This window comes from Salvia splendens, chromosome 10, assembly GCF_004379255.2.
Source record: "Salvia splendens isolate huo1 chromosome 10, SspV2, whole genome shotgun sequence".
Taxonomy (NCBI): domain Eukaryota; kingdom Viridiplantae; phylum Streptophyta; class Magnoliopsida; order Lamiales; family Lamiaceae; genus Salvia; species Salvia splendens.
In genome coordinates, this window is record NC_056041.1 from 13,932,935 (window position 1) to 13,948,517 (window position 15,583).

At 39.1% G+C, this 15,583-nt stretch overlaps 1 long non-coding RNA gene across 1 annotated transcript; it reads right to left on the reverse strand.

Moving 5' to 3' along the window:
- Positions 1–10,053: 10,053 nt before the first annotated feature.
- LOC121751868 lies at positions 10,054–11,681 on the reverse strand. The gene is made up of 3 exons (XR_006040198.1): positions 11,550–11,681; positions 10,985–11,067; positions 10,054–10,254 (listed from the first exon to the last, which is right to left on the reverse strand). It is a non-coding gene; the product is annotated as an uncharacterized LOC121751868 (long non-coding RNA).
- Between the last annotated feature and the right edge of the window lie 3,902 nt (positions 11,682–15,583).

Genomic DNA, 15,583 nt, shown 5'->3' on the forward strand with positions numbered 1-15,583 from the left:
CGCGTACCAGAAACGGAAGACTAGAAGGTTTTCCAGATTGCTCATTGGGCAAGTACTCAGCAATGGCATCAGTGGAAACTAGTGCTCGGAGATACTCTGCTACTCCTCTGCTGTCTACCGCATGCGCCGTCTCTTCAAAATGCTGGATGACAGCCTCCGGACTACAGAAAGAAAAATAGACGACATCGTTTAACGCACATTGCATATGATTTCACAGCTGTTAGTATATCTATATGATAAACAATTTAGGCAACCTGTGCTTATTGAGCTCCACCAAAAGAGCGCTCTGTTTAGCAGCATCCTTGGGATTGGAATCAGCCTCTGCAATCAACCTCTCCAACCGCTTCTCCTGCCTCCAAACGGCCACCAGCTGAACCAATCCGAATACAGAAGCTTCTCGAATCCCTCTCTCAGCCTAGCGAATACCCCCACCAGAAACACCACAATCGGCACCCTTTTTCATTCTTCGCCGCTTCTCCGGAATTACTACCACTAGTCGATTCGGTTAAATCTTTGATGGTGTTTTAGCATGTCATCGAAGTGTAATTGTTATGTTTAGATATTTTAAATTGTTCTATTCTAATCAATATTCGATTCTTTCTCTCTTTTAAATTTACATTTAATTAATTGAAATATTTTTTATTTATCTAATAAAATGCTAGTATTACGTATTTTTTTATTTTTCGAAGATTACGCAATGATATTGATCATTTGATCTTATTTCCATTGACCTAACTTCCACGTTCACAGCTGCATGTCGATCATCTTTCACACCTTCTAGTCAGTAGAGTACCACTTTAAATTCTCGCCTAGGTAGAATATCAACCCGAGCGTGGTAGCAAACCAACTCTTCCAGAATATCACCATAAAAATACCGTAACGCATTCATCTCTATGGGATTCGACCCTTACCACCACCATACTACTCAGTAGAAGTGGGTTGAGGAATTATTGATACCAGGTTCAGGCTTAGCTGGGATTTCTATCCTGATCAGTAGGATACATCCTTACTTGAACGACACCTACGCAAACCTACCCTTTCAATCCCCCCCTGTGGGCATCGAGTCCAAACGTTCCTTCACCTTAGTCATGGAGGTCTTCTCCAACGCCCCCACATTTACAGCGGAATCTGAGTCGCTCGGCGTTGGGAGATTACAGACCCAACCTCGACGCGCTCAACCAGCTGCGTCCTGACTCCCCACTCCAATACAGCCAATCTCCTTACACTGAAGCAGATCAGGATGCCTTGGATACCATGATAGGTCTGCTCAGTTTCGGCATCCCGGATACACCGGTTGCACGGGTGGAAACCACCGTTCTGGCCCAAAGCAGTGCCGGGGACGGTGGCCGAAGGGGCGACGGCAGCGGTGGTGGCGGTTCGCGTGGATCGGGCATCGCCGGTGGCGGTTTGGGCAATGGCGGTGGTGAGGGAAGCGGCGTCAGCGGTGGCGGTGGTGAGGGGAACAAACGGGGGCAAGCTTTACACCAAAGCGGAGAACATTGCCGTAGCGAGGGCTTGGGATGTGGTCACATCGGACCCCATAGTGGGCACCAATCAGACCGAGGGAAGTTTTTGGAGGCGCGTCCTGATGGCATACGACGAGTTTAAACCTTCCGGTGCCCGAGAGCGCGACCTAGAACAAATCCGCAAAAAGTGGTCTAGGATTTGCAGGCGGTCAAGCGGTTCGCGTGCATATATCAGTACAACCTTCTGCACGCTGAGAGTGGCCGAAGCGAAGCAGACGTGAAGGCCCTGTCAATGAGCCAATACAACACGGAGGGCTGGCCAAAGTTCACAAAGTGGGAGGAGTATCTAGCCCTTGCGGATTGTTCGGAATTCAAGGCCATCTGCGCGCAAGAGGTAAGTGGAGCTCCTGGGCCGAAGCGTACAAGACACAACCTCGTCGGGGACTACAGCAGCGGCAGCGGCTCGCATTCGTACGAGCAGAACGACGAGCAAGTCGAAGAGCCTAGCCCTACACACACTAGACGAGGACGGCCCCGGGGACAACACGCATCTATCCTTAGCGCCAGAGAAGCTAGAAATGCCCCGCGCGTATCGTCGGCCACGTCTGGATCGCGTTTCCAGCAGCCTGCCCCAAGTGCACACCCTATGGTTACTGGTTCCAACGAGGTCTTGAGGGAGAACATAGATGTGCAATTGATGCAACAACTGCAGGACGTCTGCAGCAAATACGGAGCTGAGTCTGACCCGCTCCTCAAGAATATTGATGTGTAATTTTAGAGCTTAGATATAATATGCAAGATCAATCAAGTTTAATTAATTAACCCAATTATTACCACTTCACTGCAAGATTACAGCTTCGTGTGTAGTATTTTAAGGTGTCGATCCACAGAGAAGAAGAGATTATTTAACTCTAAAACAAAGATCATACATACTAAGAAGGATTTTGATTAAAAGATTATGCTAAAATAATAAGAAGAACTAAAACAAGAAAGACGATTTAAGAGAAGAACATGTTACTCCAAACACTTATGGATAAAACGGTGATTTATTCTAATATCCAACTCTATCTTATGAATTACGGGACTATGAAATTAATTCACGATGCTAGCACTGAACATGCTTGACAAACAATATTTTAAGAATAGTTGAACACATATTCTATAAATAATTTTCATTAATCTATGGATCCTACGGAGGCGCGAGACTCAAAGATCAATTACTATAAGCACAAGAAATCCATTATCAAATTATCATTTGAACAAATCTAATTGATAATTCATTACCACAATGATCCAACTTATTCAAAGTTAAAGAGACATTCAAATAAGCCTAAAGATCTACTACAAAAGGTGCACCAAAAGTAATAGATTCAAAAACTAAAATTGTGGTAAAGACGATCATAAGATAAAGAAGAACTTAACATAAATCACATAAACAAATTATCCAATTACATGCTTGGAGCAACACAAGATTTTTAGCCAAGCATAATTAAATTAGGAGCAATTGACAAGGAAAGAAAGAACCCTTTGATTCATGGAATAAGCTTGAAGAATTAACAATTCATCCGCACAAATCACGAATCGGCACTTCTTCTTCTTTCAATTCAAATCTCCCCCACAAAGTCAACTTCTCAAATTTTGAATTTTTTGTTCAATGACTGATGTGTCCCATCAGTCACCTTTTCTCTTCTGCAGCTTTTTCTTCCTCTCTCTCTCCTCTCAATTCAATTCTTCCATCCCCTTCTGCTCGTCACTCCCCCTTTTTCTCTCACGTCCCATCCGTTTTTTTCCTTCCCAACAAAACCGCTGCCGCAAAAACTGCAATATTGCAGTTAAACAACCAAACGCCCGACCGGGTGAAATTAAAAGGGATAATCGCCCGACCGGGCGAACTGCTACTGGGGTGCATCGTGGGAAACGCCCGACCGGGCGTTTTGTGTCTTGAAGAATCGCCCGACCGGGTGAACTTTCTGGACTCTCCTCATGCTTTTACGTGTTTCGCCCGACCGGGCGTTTCGAAGCTCATAATCGCCCGACCGGGCGATGTTTCTCATCTCTGCATGCTTTGCCAATTTTACCCGGCGAACTTCCAGCTTCCAATCCTCCTAAACTTCAAAACAAATACAACTTGATGAGTTATAATGAACATAAAAGTGTGTAGTTTAGGGGGAAAAGTGTAAGACATATGCTACGCATCAAATATATACTTGAAGCTCATAACTCGGCTACAACGTCGTCTAGGGTTGGCACCGATTGTAACGCCCATACTTTTTATAGTGCTTGGCGCGCATGAAATCGAGGAACGGTCGAGGAATTTATATTTGGAACAACACCAAATATAAGTGGTTGCGTTGGACGATTTTAATCATTGTGAAGACAAGATAACGAAATTTAACAAGTTCCGTGAATTTTAACTATTGAAAGTTTTGCGAAAAGTAAAAGTTGGACTTCTCAAGTAATTAAAGTCCAAATGTTTATATAAAATGGCTTTGGGCCATAACAACAAATAAAGGATGATACAAATTTGGGCTTTGCAACCAATTGAGCCCAAAACAATTAAATCAAATGGGAGCCCAATTCATTCCAAAATGTGGGAGCAAGGCCAATACTTTTTCTCTTTCTTTCCTTCTCCCCTTCTCGGCTGGTTCTTCACCATGGAGACCCTCCATTTCTAACTCTTCCATCTTCCATCCTTCCACCTCTCTCATTCATTCCGACAACCAAAAGACACACCATTTAACACATCCACTCTTTCACTTCACAATACATTTTTTTACAACAAGCAAATTAAGAGAAAGAGAATGAGCCGAGAGAGAGTGCCGAGAAGAAGGGGGAGAAATTTGCTACCATCCTTTGTTCTTCCACAACCAAGTTCAATCCATTGAGGTATAATCTCTACCCCTCTCTAAAGCATGAAGTTTAGCATATGTCTTGTTACTTATTTCATACATTCACCTCCCACAAGTAATTCAAACAATTCAACAATTAACACCAATCGAACACCCGTCGTGATTAATCAAAAACTTGAAAGAACATAACTTGGTAATTAGAACTTATCTTGCGGAACGTTTCGGGGTGGTTCGGGTTACGTTCGGGGCTGCCGGGTAGCATTTCAGGGGGAAGGAGAAGGCTGACGGCAGTGGTGGCTGTTTTCTTCCGGTGGCTGGACCCCCACTAGGACGGCGGCGATGGCTAACTCGGCACTGCTGGTGGCTGAACGGCGACAGCAGCAGCAGCGGCGTCGCGACTTCGACCGCAGCAAGCAGCAGCGTTCTGGGCAGAGGCTGACGACGGAGGCCTGACCTTGCGATGGCGACCCCGGCGTGTAGGCGACAGCAGGTCCTTCCCGGCGAGACAGCAGCAGCGCCAGTACAGGCTGCGACGGAGGGGCGAACATGGGCGGCGGAATTTTAAGAAAGAGAAGAAGAGAGAAAGAGGAGAAGATGAAAGGGGTTCGTAGCGGAAGTGTGCGTTCTAACGGATCACATAATACAGATCTATTTAGCAGATTATCCAGACAAAATCTATTCGCGTAATTATCACATGTATCATGCTCATAACTTGAATTTCAAACATGTTTTAGCACAAATAATCCCTAAAACATGTTTGCTACGGAGTTAGCCAATTTACCTCGTTGATTCTCCAAAGAATCGTCGATTGCTCGCGCCTTCTCCACGATGATCTTCAATACTAGACCACAGATCTTCTGACTGGTGTCCCGAACTGTATTCCGACATCAGTGTGGGCTGATCTTATCGAAATACTAGGACTCGAATAAAGAAGACAGAACTTTCTCACGGAGGAGAATTTCATGAAAAAATCGTCCACTTCATAATAATAGAAGTGGACGAAATTTTCATACTGAAAATTAATTAATTTATGTCTCATTTATTCTCCTATTTATAATAGTTCATATTGGACCCAGTCAGGGATCTATGGAAGGCTTTGGATATGGGCTTCCCCAATTAGCTTTTTACTAATTAAATTGAAACCGCAATTTAATACAAGCTTATATTGGAATATTACGAGCAGCCACTACAGACGTAATATTGAACTCCCCATCCAAATCCGAAATTACAAGTAATTCAGGTTTCCACTTTGTTTATTATTTATTTCCCGCGCTTAAGATAGAAATGTCCATTAATTAATTAAAGTCTGCTATGGACTTAATTAATTAACATGTTATTAATTCCAAGAGTGAACTTAGCAAGAAACACTTATTTATTATTCATAGAGTAATAAAACTCCAACTGGCCAGTTTCCGAATAATAAAACCTTGTTCAAGCTCCTCTTGAGGACATTATCAAACGAGACTCACCTCGCGCACGATTCAACAAAATAGCAATCCTAGCACCGCTAGATAATGATCACCACTACCCAATGTACCTGGATCATTGGGTTGCGAAAAACCCGCACCTTCGGTAAGTCAAAGTAGTAGATATTCAATATCATATGCTCAATGCTAACGTATGTTGATTAAGAAATTAATTATCAAGACCTCGTCTTTCAGTAGATAGCATAAAGACTCGTCTTGCTCTTAGATCCAATCAGTGCTATACCACACCAACGTCATCTTATTTCAATAAGGCTTAGAAATAATCGGACTGACATTGCAACCTTTCACGATAGGTAGCCAAAGCCTATCTAGGTTGTGAAATTCTTCTTTTTCTTTTGCAAAGCATTGCATAGAACCGACTGTAGTTACCTTAAAGTGGACGACGCCCACAACCAGTCTACTAAGCAAAAGACTTAGGCTTTATTTACTTCTTATGCATTTAAATGTTTATAAAACATCTTATAAACGCACAAGTAAACACAATGTAATAATATATTGATTCTATTCGTGCAAACTGCTCGAATAATACTGAATCGGGTTAAAAGTGGATTGTAAAGTTTTTACGTATACAAGCAAGATTCCTATTCGTGCGAATTTGCTCGAAACATGCTTTTCAGTATACTAAACCCTAACAGAAGAGAGAGATAATGTTGACCGAGAGGAGAGAGTAGGCGAAATGTGACTTTGGGCCACTTTTTTTAAATATTGTTGGGCCTCTCTATTGGACTCTTAATTAATTTGAGAGCTAATTCTTTTGGGCCACTAATAATTTAAATGGGAGATATAAGGTGGGGAAATAATTAAGGCTTGGGCCTTTTAATAAATCGTTTGGTCGATAATTTAATTGTGGAAAAATTAGTTAACTAAATCCCGGAATAATTTGAAGCATGAATAATTTTATCCCAAGTCCGAAATAATATAATTTCGAAGAGAAATTGTTGCGAAAAATTAATTATGCGCTTAAGTAATTTTTGAAAATTTATTGACGTCAAGGAAAAATACGAGGAGTCAACGGAGGAAAGAACAAGCGTAAGCGGCCGACCAGCGTCGCACGCGATGCCTTGGGCGGCCGCCGAATAATAAAAAATACACAAAAACCGAGAAAACGAATTAAAAGATTGTAATTAGAGTGCATGCATTCTAAAATGTCTTCGTTACCGAAATTGATGTGAACTTTATGTATTTTTCCGAAAAGGTGGTTCGCACGACCGCTAAAGTGGGAACGAGAAGCTATTTAAGGAAGTTCTAAGCTTTTGAGGTGGGCTTTATTATTTAAACTCTTTTATTTGAAATGATATGTTTATGGTGAAATAAGGGTGGTTTTAAATGCTATGTCATGCCGTATTTTATGTTTTGAATTGCCTATCTGATTGTCTACTAGAATAATGTTCTACTAGACTTTGATGGTTAGCGAATTCGGGTCTGACTAGGGAGTGAGTCCCCACTCAGACTAGTGCACTGATGGGGATCGTGAGCCGTCCCTTGGGTCGGCCGGTCCAGTGATCGAGTTTGTGGCCACATTCTCGTTTCACATGATGGTTCAGATATGGTACATGATGGAGGATGACGATTGCCTGCAGGCACTATTTTATTTAAGGAATGATTTAGTGTTTCTCAGCCTTTTAAAGTAAAACCCGAGTTTCACTCAATGATGGCTTGACATAACTTAATCAATAGTGTATTTCGGGCATGAGTTCACTGGGTGCATCAAGTACTCAGCCCCTGCATATGTTTTCCCTATGTGCGGGTTGAGCGAGGACGGGAGGCGGAGGATGTTGAGCAATGGGCCAAGATTCTTATTCAATAAATGTTTCGGTTGCTATTGTGTCCTCATACATAGTAGTAGTCAAACTCTCAATTGCTTCCGCTACGTCAAGTTTTAAGAACTCTTACATTTTTTTTCTTTAAATTGTTGAACTCTGTTCATTCACACTATGTTGCTTCGGGATTTTAAACTTTGATATGATAATGAAATTTTGTCTTTTGATCTATACGTCGTACCCCTTAAATTGTTTCCCCCTTCTTCCCCGCTTCTTATTTCCCCCATTAGTCGCGATCCACTGTACTTTCTATCCTTAGGAAGTGCGGTCGTGACATCGATGCTCCTGGGGCCGGCACCAGCGAGGGAGGTGGAGAAGAAGACGAAGAAGGCGACTCCGACACCGAGTAGACGGTGGAGGAGTTTTTATTTGTATTTATGTTTTATTTGTATTTTATTTTAAATATTCGTTGTATAATTTTACCCCCCTTCAATACAACGAATATTCGACCCCAATTTAATCTGGTTTCTAATTATTTACACTGGATTAATTGAAATTATTAAAATACAATTTAAAATTTAAAATATATTATAAAATTTGGGGCTATTGGAGGTGTCCACCATAGTGGTAGAAATAAAATTTTGGGGCTATAGACAAAATATTTGGAGCTATGGACAGCTTTTGGGGCGCTATTGGAGTGTATAGTGGGCACTCTAACACTGCCTACCCGGCTAGCGACTAACCGGATAGAGAATGTCACAATTTAAGTACTTTATGACATAAATGATTTAATATACCATTTTCAGTAGTAAAAAAAAAAAAAAACAACATAAAACATAATATCATTGAACAACAACTACAGAAGCATATGCAGGCATTATTTACAAACATAGCAAAAGTTAATACTCAGTTTTCTCCCAACATGCCACGTCTACAAAAGATATGATCCATGACAAAAGCTTGTGATCAACGACCAAATATGGATTTGATGAAGAAGCAAAAGAAATATCCACAACGATCTTAAATCATCTCACCTGTAGCACATTAATAATTTAATCAAAACTCTATCAATAAAACGTATACAAAAAATATTTAATTAAACTCACGACCTTCTTACTAATATCTTCCACAACTTCACATAAAATTTACTCGACCACGTAAGGTTCCACATCAACACATAAACACATATAGGATAGTTTGGTTGCATGAAATAGCCAAATTAAGACATCACAACAACAATAGCAAAGATTCTGCATTCACAACACGGTTAGTGTGTGGAAGTCGCAAGGATTAACTGTGTGCTCTTTTGTGCTATGTCAAGCTTCTAAAATCCAGAGAATCCGCTAGATCACGAGGTCGAACTCAGAGGATCCTAGAAGTCTCAGTCGTTGGACACACAATCCTCCCGTTCAAAACCCTCAACCTCTTACACTATGAATTAGTATAGGGAAGTAGAGATCGATCCCACGAAGACAGATGCGTAAGAAGGCATTTAAGAGACTCTGGAAAAGGGGTTGACTGCTGCCACCCAATTTTGGATTGAGAAAATTATATCTAGACTGAGGAATGAAAACTAGCTGACTCTGGACATAGGAAACGAAAAACTTCATGCAAACATAGAGCGGCATCATGACTTCAACATCTCAAATAACTTACTGGACCTAGCGAAATTACTACCTAAACTAACAAAACAGAGATCGAGCATGCAGTGGGAACCATTTCCCAAAACGGTAAAATACGGATGAAAAACTGCAAATATCCAACTATGAATTTAACCAACAACGAACTGCATATCGTCACCCGATTCAAACACGAACATTGAGAAAACAAAATAATAACCCTAATTCAAACAGAACACATCAATTCGAATGTCGGAAACTGGCGATCAATCGGAACCCGAACAGATCTAAATCTACTAGATGAAGCAAACAGAAACACAGAAACGAGATTCCGAATTCATGCACAGTCAACCAACTTTGCTTCAGATCCACACTTCGGACGCTTAATTCACTCCGGATCCAAGCAATCCGAACCCAACTCCGATAAAAAACAACTCCATAAACTCTGTTTTAACAAATCCACTCCGATCAACAACAAATAAACCACAATTCAACTCTGATTCCCAAGATCAAGTGCGAAAAGCATCCATTAAAGTAAACAACTCCAAACTCAGAATCAAACAACATCAAAATTCAAAGTCAACAACATCAAAACTCAAAATCAGCACCATCATGACAGAAAACATAAATTTCATAGATAGAATAACAAAGTTTAGCAAAATAACCAACAGTTGAGCTTCGAACAACGAAGTCTCGGTAGAAATCCGAACAGAAAACTAAACGAAAGCAAGTAAATTATTTCTTCGCCCTACATGAGGACGGTGGTACACGATAACCAACTGAAAATGAACCCCAAAACCCCCTAAATTTCCCGATCACCCCAAGTGTGTGTAGAAGTGTGTGAAAGTGAGCCGAAATTAAAATGTGTAGTGAGTGATGATCATGAACGTTGCGTGCTCTCTCTTTTATAGGTGTGGAGGCGATCTTCTAGAAGCTTTCTATTGAATTCACTGTTCTGCCCTCCAGCTTCTAATTTCCTCCGTCTGGTCATTTTCTTCATTTTTGCTCGCCAATTCCCTTCGTCAGGCTATTATCTTCCTTTCTTCTTGGGCCTGGCGATTTCTTCTACACATCTGGCTTAAAACATGTGTTAGACTCCACAAATTGTTGATTTTAACCACATAACCAATACATGAAATTAAGTGTGTTTCGTACTACTACATGGGTACATAGACAATCCACTAATCTCCATCTGTCATGTGATGGGCAATAGCCCCTGATAGAGTACAAAGCTCTACCTAGGCAGTGTGGCAAATCCCATCGTCAAAGCCAATAGCCCCTAATACACTGTATCTTGGCAGTGTGGCATGAATCTCTGTAGCCAATAGCTCCTGATAGAGTCTAACTCTACCTAGGCAACGTGGTGCATCATATATCACAACCGCCAATAGCCCCTAATAGAGTAGTAAAATACTCTACCATAGGTGCATCATATATCACAACCGCCAATAGCCCCTAATAGAGTAGTAAAATACTCTACCATAAAAATCACCATGGCCAATAGCCCCTGATAGAGAGGATAACTCTACCTAGGCAACGTGGCACAACCCAAATCATCATGGCCAATAACCCTTGATAGAACGGATAACTCTATCCAGACAATGTGGCAGAACCCAAACCAAGGCAATGACCAAGGGCATGACATAAACACTTATAACCAAGTACCACTAATTCCTTATATTTCCTTATTCCAGTCTAGACGTTCCATGTTACATATTAAATCACAATTCACTACATATCAAACCCCACATAGTCAAATAAAACACTTCACAGGATTTTTCTCTTTAATGTTGATCGTGTTACCTTGAATAAGCTTAATAAAGCTCGATGATCACTGGGCCCGTTCCTTGTTGTTATCCAATTTGTTCGGCCAACTGCTCCTTCACCTTTTTATCACAAATACTACAATAATCAACTCCAAATGCACATACAATTTATTTAAATCAATTTTTAATTATCAAAATCAAGACAAAATTATTGAATATTCTATCTAGATTCAAAATATCCGATTTAACCTTTTTTTAAAACACATTATGCGAGTATTTTAATATATATGTAGTTATATTTAAGTATGAATATACATAAGAGTGTAGTGTATGTGTGAGTAAATTAAGTGAGTCCCAATTGTAAACTCTTTTGCTAAAAATAAAGTTGTGATAGATATGTGTATATGCGTACATTACACATGTATATAGAGTAGTTATTCACATCCATGTATTCCAAAACAAACAATCTTTGTATGTACCTGTATTACTTAATCTCCTTGAGCATCTTCACTAATTTATTTCGATGATTCAAATGCTCTAATAGAAAAATATGATATACACTATCTAAACTATAAATCTAACTGGAGGACAACGGGGATTACCTTAATTTAGTCCTTGACACTAAATTACATGTTTAATTCAACCAAGAACAAAACTTGAAGATGAAGACTAATGGCTATCAGCTATGGTGGTTTTGATATTTTTGGGGAGAATGACTGTCGATTCCCCCTTCTCATTTATAGAAACTCCTCCCTTGACAAATGGCATCATTTTAGTTGATATCTATCCTTTTATTCCTTTCTAGATGTAGTTTCTAAGTAATTCAAATTAAATTCTCATCCTTTTATTTATTTTTTATTTTCATTTTGCCAATATAAAATAGACAATACTTTATTCCTAATAAAGACTAATCATTCTCTTTTTATATTCAATGTTAATTATCAATATTCTTTCTAATCTCACTTAATTTACTTACTATTGTATCAATTTCTCTATAAAATTATGCCATACATAAATATGTAACTCATACTTAATTATATATGTTTATTATTGATTTCGTCACTTATAACAGATTATCCTATTTCGGCAATTTCTTTTGTCGGAAAAGTAAATTATGTCTAACCCTATTTTTGGGGTGTTACAACTCTATCCTCCTAAAAGAAATTTCATCCTCGAAATTCTACTAGTCTTATGCAAAGACTTATGCAAAGAGATGCGGGCGATGTCGTCACATTGCCTCATCTAGTTCTCAAGTAGTCTCTTCTATTTTATTATTTCTCTTCAATACCTTATCACAAATTTTTGACTTGTTATAGCCTAATGCCCGAATTAACATTATCGAGGTAGTTAGTCCTTTCACCGATCACTATTACCTTTTCCTAATAGATTAGACACTTCTATGCCGTACTTAATATTCTTCCATTTAATTCAGTTTATATATATATAAGGATTGTATTCAATGTCGATCTAATTTTTAAAGGCCGAACTAGAGATCAAATCTCATCCATCCGTTTTTGTAATCTAGCGGTTATATTAAAATCTATCAAATATCATTATTTTATTAACGGAAGGGTTGTTAAGTAATTCCCACTGTATTATGTTTCCTTAAATCATGTCACGCATATTTGGAACAAATCTTCAGTATCTTGTTTTGAAATTCACGATTAATTTTGCGTTTTCCACTTATGAATTCTGATTTCATCGTCTGAATTCTCTCATTGTTTTTCATCATCTAATTATCCTTTCATCGACAGAAATTTGTTTCTATCATTCGAAATCTATTTTCGACGTCATTCCGTAGAGGATTCAAGCTTCTCCCACATCAATGGAAAATCCCTACTTCCGCGATCTTCTTCTTCTGTACCTTCATCAAATCATGCCAATTTAACTATGAAATCAAGCTTGGGAAATATGATTCTGAATCTTGCCGTGATATACAATGATCTGGTGAATTGTTTGTAGTTGATATACCAATTCCATGTTCCATGGAGAATTCAAGGTCAGGACATGCTCAAGATAACCGCTGATCAAATCGGACTTGCTCTAAGGTCATCGCAGGAATAACACATGTTTAGTAACTCCATATCGCGATATCAGATCGGACAGCGACTTGAGGTCAGTCCTGGGATGAAATTCTCCCGCAACTCGACCCCAATGTAGTGTGCCATCGCCGCCACTGCTACACTACCGTCATTCAATCACTTCATCTTATAATCACTGTACTTCATCTTATAATGAAATAACTTCACCCGAGAATTGGAAACATTTTGGTTAAATGAACCAATTTATTAATAGTCCAAAACAAATAGTTTCATCTTGTGATAAAATTTCTTCACCTTTTAACGATATAACTTCATCTTATATTGTAATTAATTCACGGTATATAGCTAAAATGAACCAAATTTGAACTATCAAACAAATCGAAACTCATATCTTAAAAACCACTGAGAAATCAGAACTCACCACAAAAATACACTAAAAATGAATCGAAATTAGAAATTAATTATGCACTCACTTCATTTTATAATCACACTGCTTCATCTTATAATGAAATAACTTCACCCCATAAATGAAAATATTTCGATTAAAATGAACAAAATTTGAACAGTCCAAAAAAATAACTCCATCTTGTGATATAATTTCTTCATCTTATAATCACGTTGTTTCATCTTATAATGGAATAACTTCACTCGATAACTGAAAATAACTTATAATAATGTATTATGACTAAATAGCCATTGGGATGAAGTAAATTGCTCTTAGGATGAATGGCGGAAATTATTTGTGCAATATCTCATCTCATCCATCAAAACTTAGATCAAAGGGCTATATTTTAGTCTATAGTTCTACACTAAGGGGGTGACTTGCAGATAATGAGACCATATATATATATATATATATATATATATATATATATATATATAGATAGATAGATAGATAGATAGATAATGTGGAATCAACTAATGAAATAATTGAAAAAACGAATAACTTGAACATACCAACTATGACGTCAAACGCATCTTGCTCCTCTCGAGCTCTGATGGCATAGATGCGAGCTGGAGCACTTGGTTCTGCTTTGGAACCTGCCTCAGATGGCACCCTCTTTTCTTGCCCAATTCCAAAGTGGGATCCGGACTTCTTACCTCGTGATGGCGATGCTCGCGACTTGGTTGATGGGGCTGCTATTGATATTATCCCTGGAGCGTTCGGGCAATTCTTTATGAAATTAAACTTTAAACTTTTTATATTAATTTTAAATATTATTGAAACATTTTGTATATGTGGTATAATTATCCCCTTAAAGAGTGTCACCAATATGACAAATCAAATTTGTCTTTATCAAATATAAATGTTTAGGACATATCCCATTCGTTTTCAACTTTTCAATGAAGATTATTGTCTTAATTTCAATATTGTTTGCTACTCCGTTCATGTGACAATTATTGCCCCTATCATACAGCTTCAAAATAATATTATCCACTAATTAACTCGATCATTAGCCGACAATAGTAAAGAATACTCCATCCGTCCCAAGGTAGATGTCACACTTTCCCATTTAGTTTGTCCCACAAAAGATGTCTCATTTATTTTTTTTTTAAAAATTCCCCTCACATTAATATAAATATATTATTTTCTCCTTGACTTAAGAGCATGCGCAGCGGTGGCGTCCGTCGCCACCGCCGTCCGAGCTACTGGCACGGACCCCAGCCGCCGCCGCTGCGCTCGCGCCGCTGGCACGGCGCTGCTCGATGTATCGAGCACGTCCGTGCCAGCGGACGCACACGTGGCGCGCTCCCATTCGTCAACGGCATAGCCGTTGAGTTTAAACTTTTTTTTTTTATTTTTTTTTAAAATCGGTATTTAATTTTAAATAATGCTAAAAAATAAAAAAAATATTTTCCAAATCCCAAAAATATGGCCGTTTTTTCCCGTTTTTTCTGAATTTTTTTGATTTTTTTTTGATTTTTTTTCCCAAAATCATCTATAAATACACACATTCATCACTCATTTATCACATCAATTCATCTCTCATTCATCTCTCATTCATCTCTCATTCATCTCTCATTCATAATTCTTATACAAACTATCAACACATTCAACCTTCACTCAAAACATCAAATGGATTTCACTCATCTCATGGCGGAAGCGGAGCGCGAAGAACAAGAATACTACGAACAACACCGTGCCGCTTACGAAGCATATGTCGCGGCGAATACCCCCGCTCATCCTCCTCAACGCACTAGATCAAATCGCCGCTACATCCATCGTGACCGGGAGGGAGCCCACGAAAGGCTCGTTGCCGACTACTTTGCCGACCATCCGCGGTTTCCGGCAGATTACTTTAGGCGGCATTTTCGCATGTCAAAGCGCTTGTTCATGGAAATATTATGGAAATGTTATTGTTTAATTGAATTTTAAATTAGTAATATTTATTGTGGTTTTTAGATGAATTTTAATATTATGGAAATGTTATTGTTTAATTGAATTTTAAATTAATTGTGCTTGTCCTTGCGGAAGAGCACAGTTGTGGGTGTTGTGCTCTTGCCAGAGAGCAGGCATGAATAGTACCCGCCCGAGCCCACAATCGTGCCGCTGGCAAGAGCACGGTTGTGGATGCTCTAACACACGACCCAAA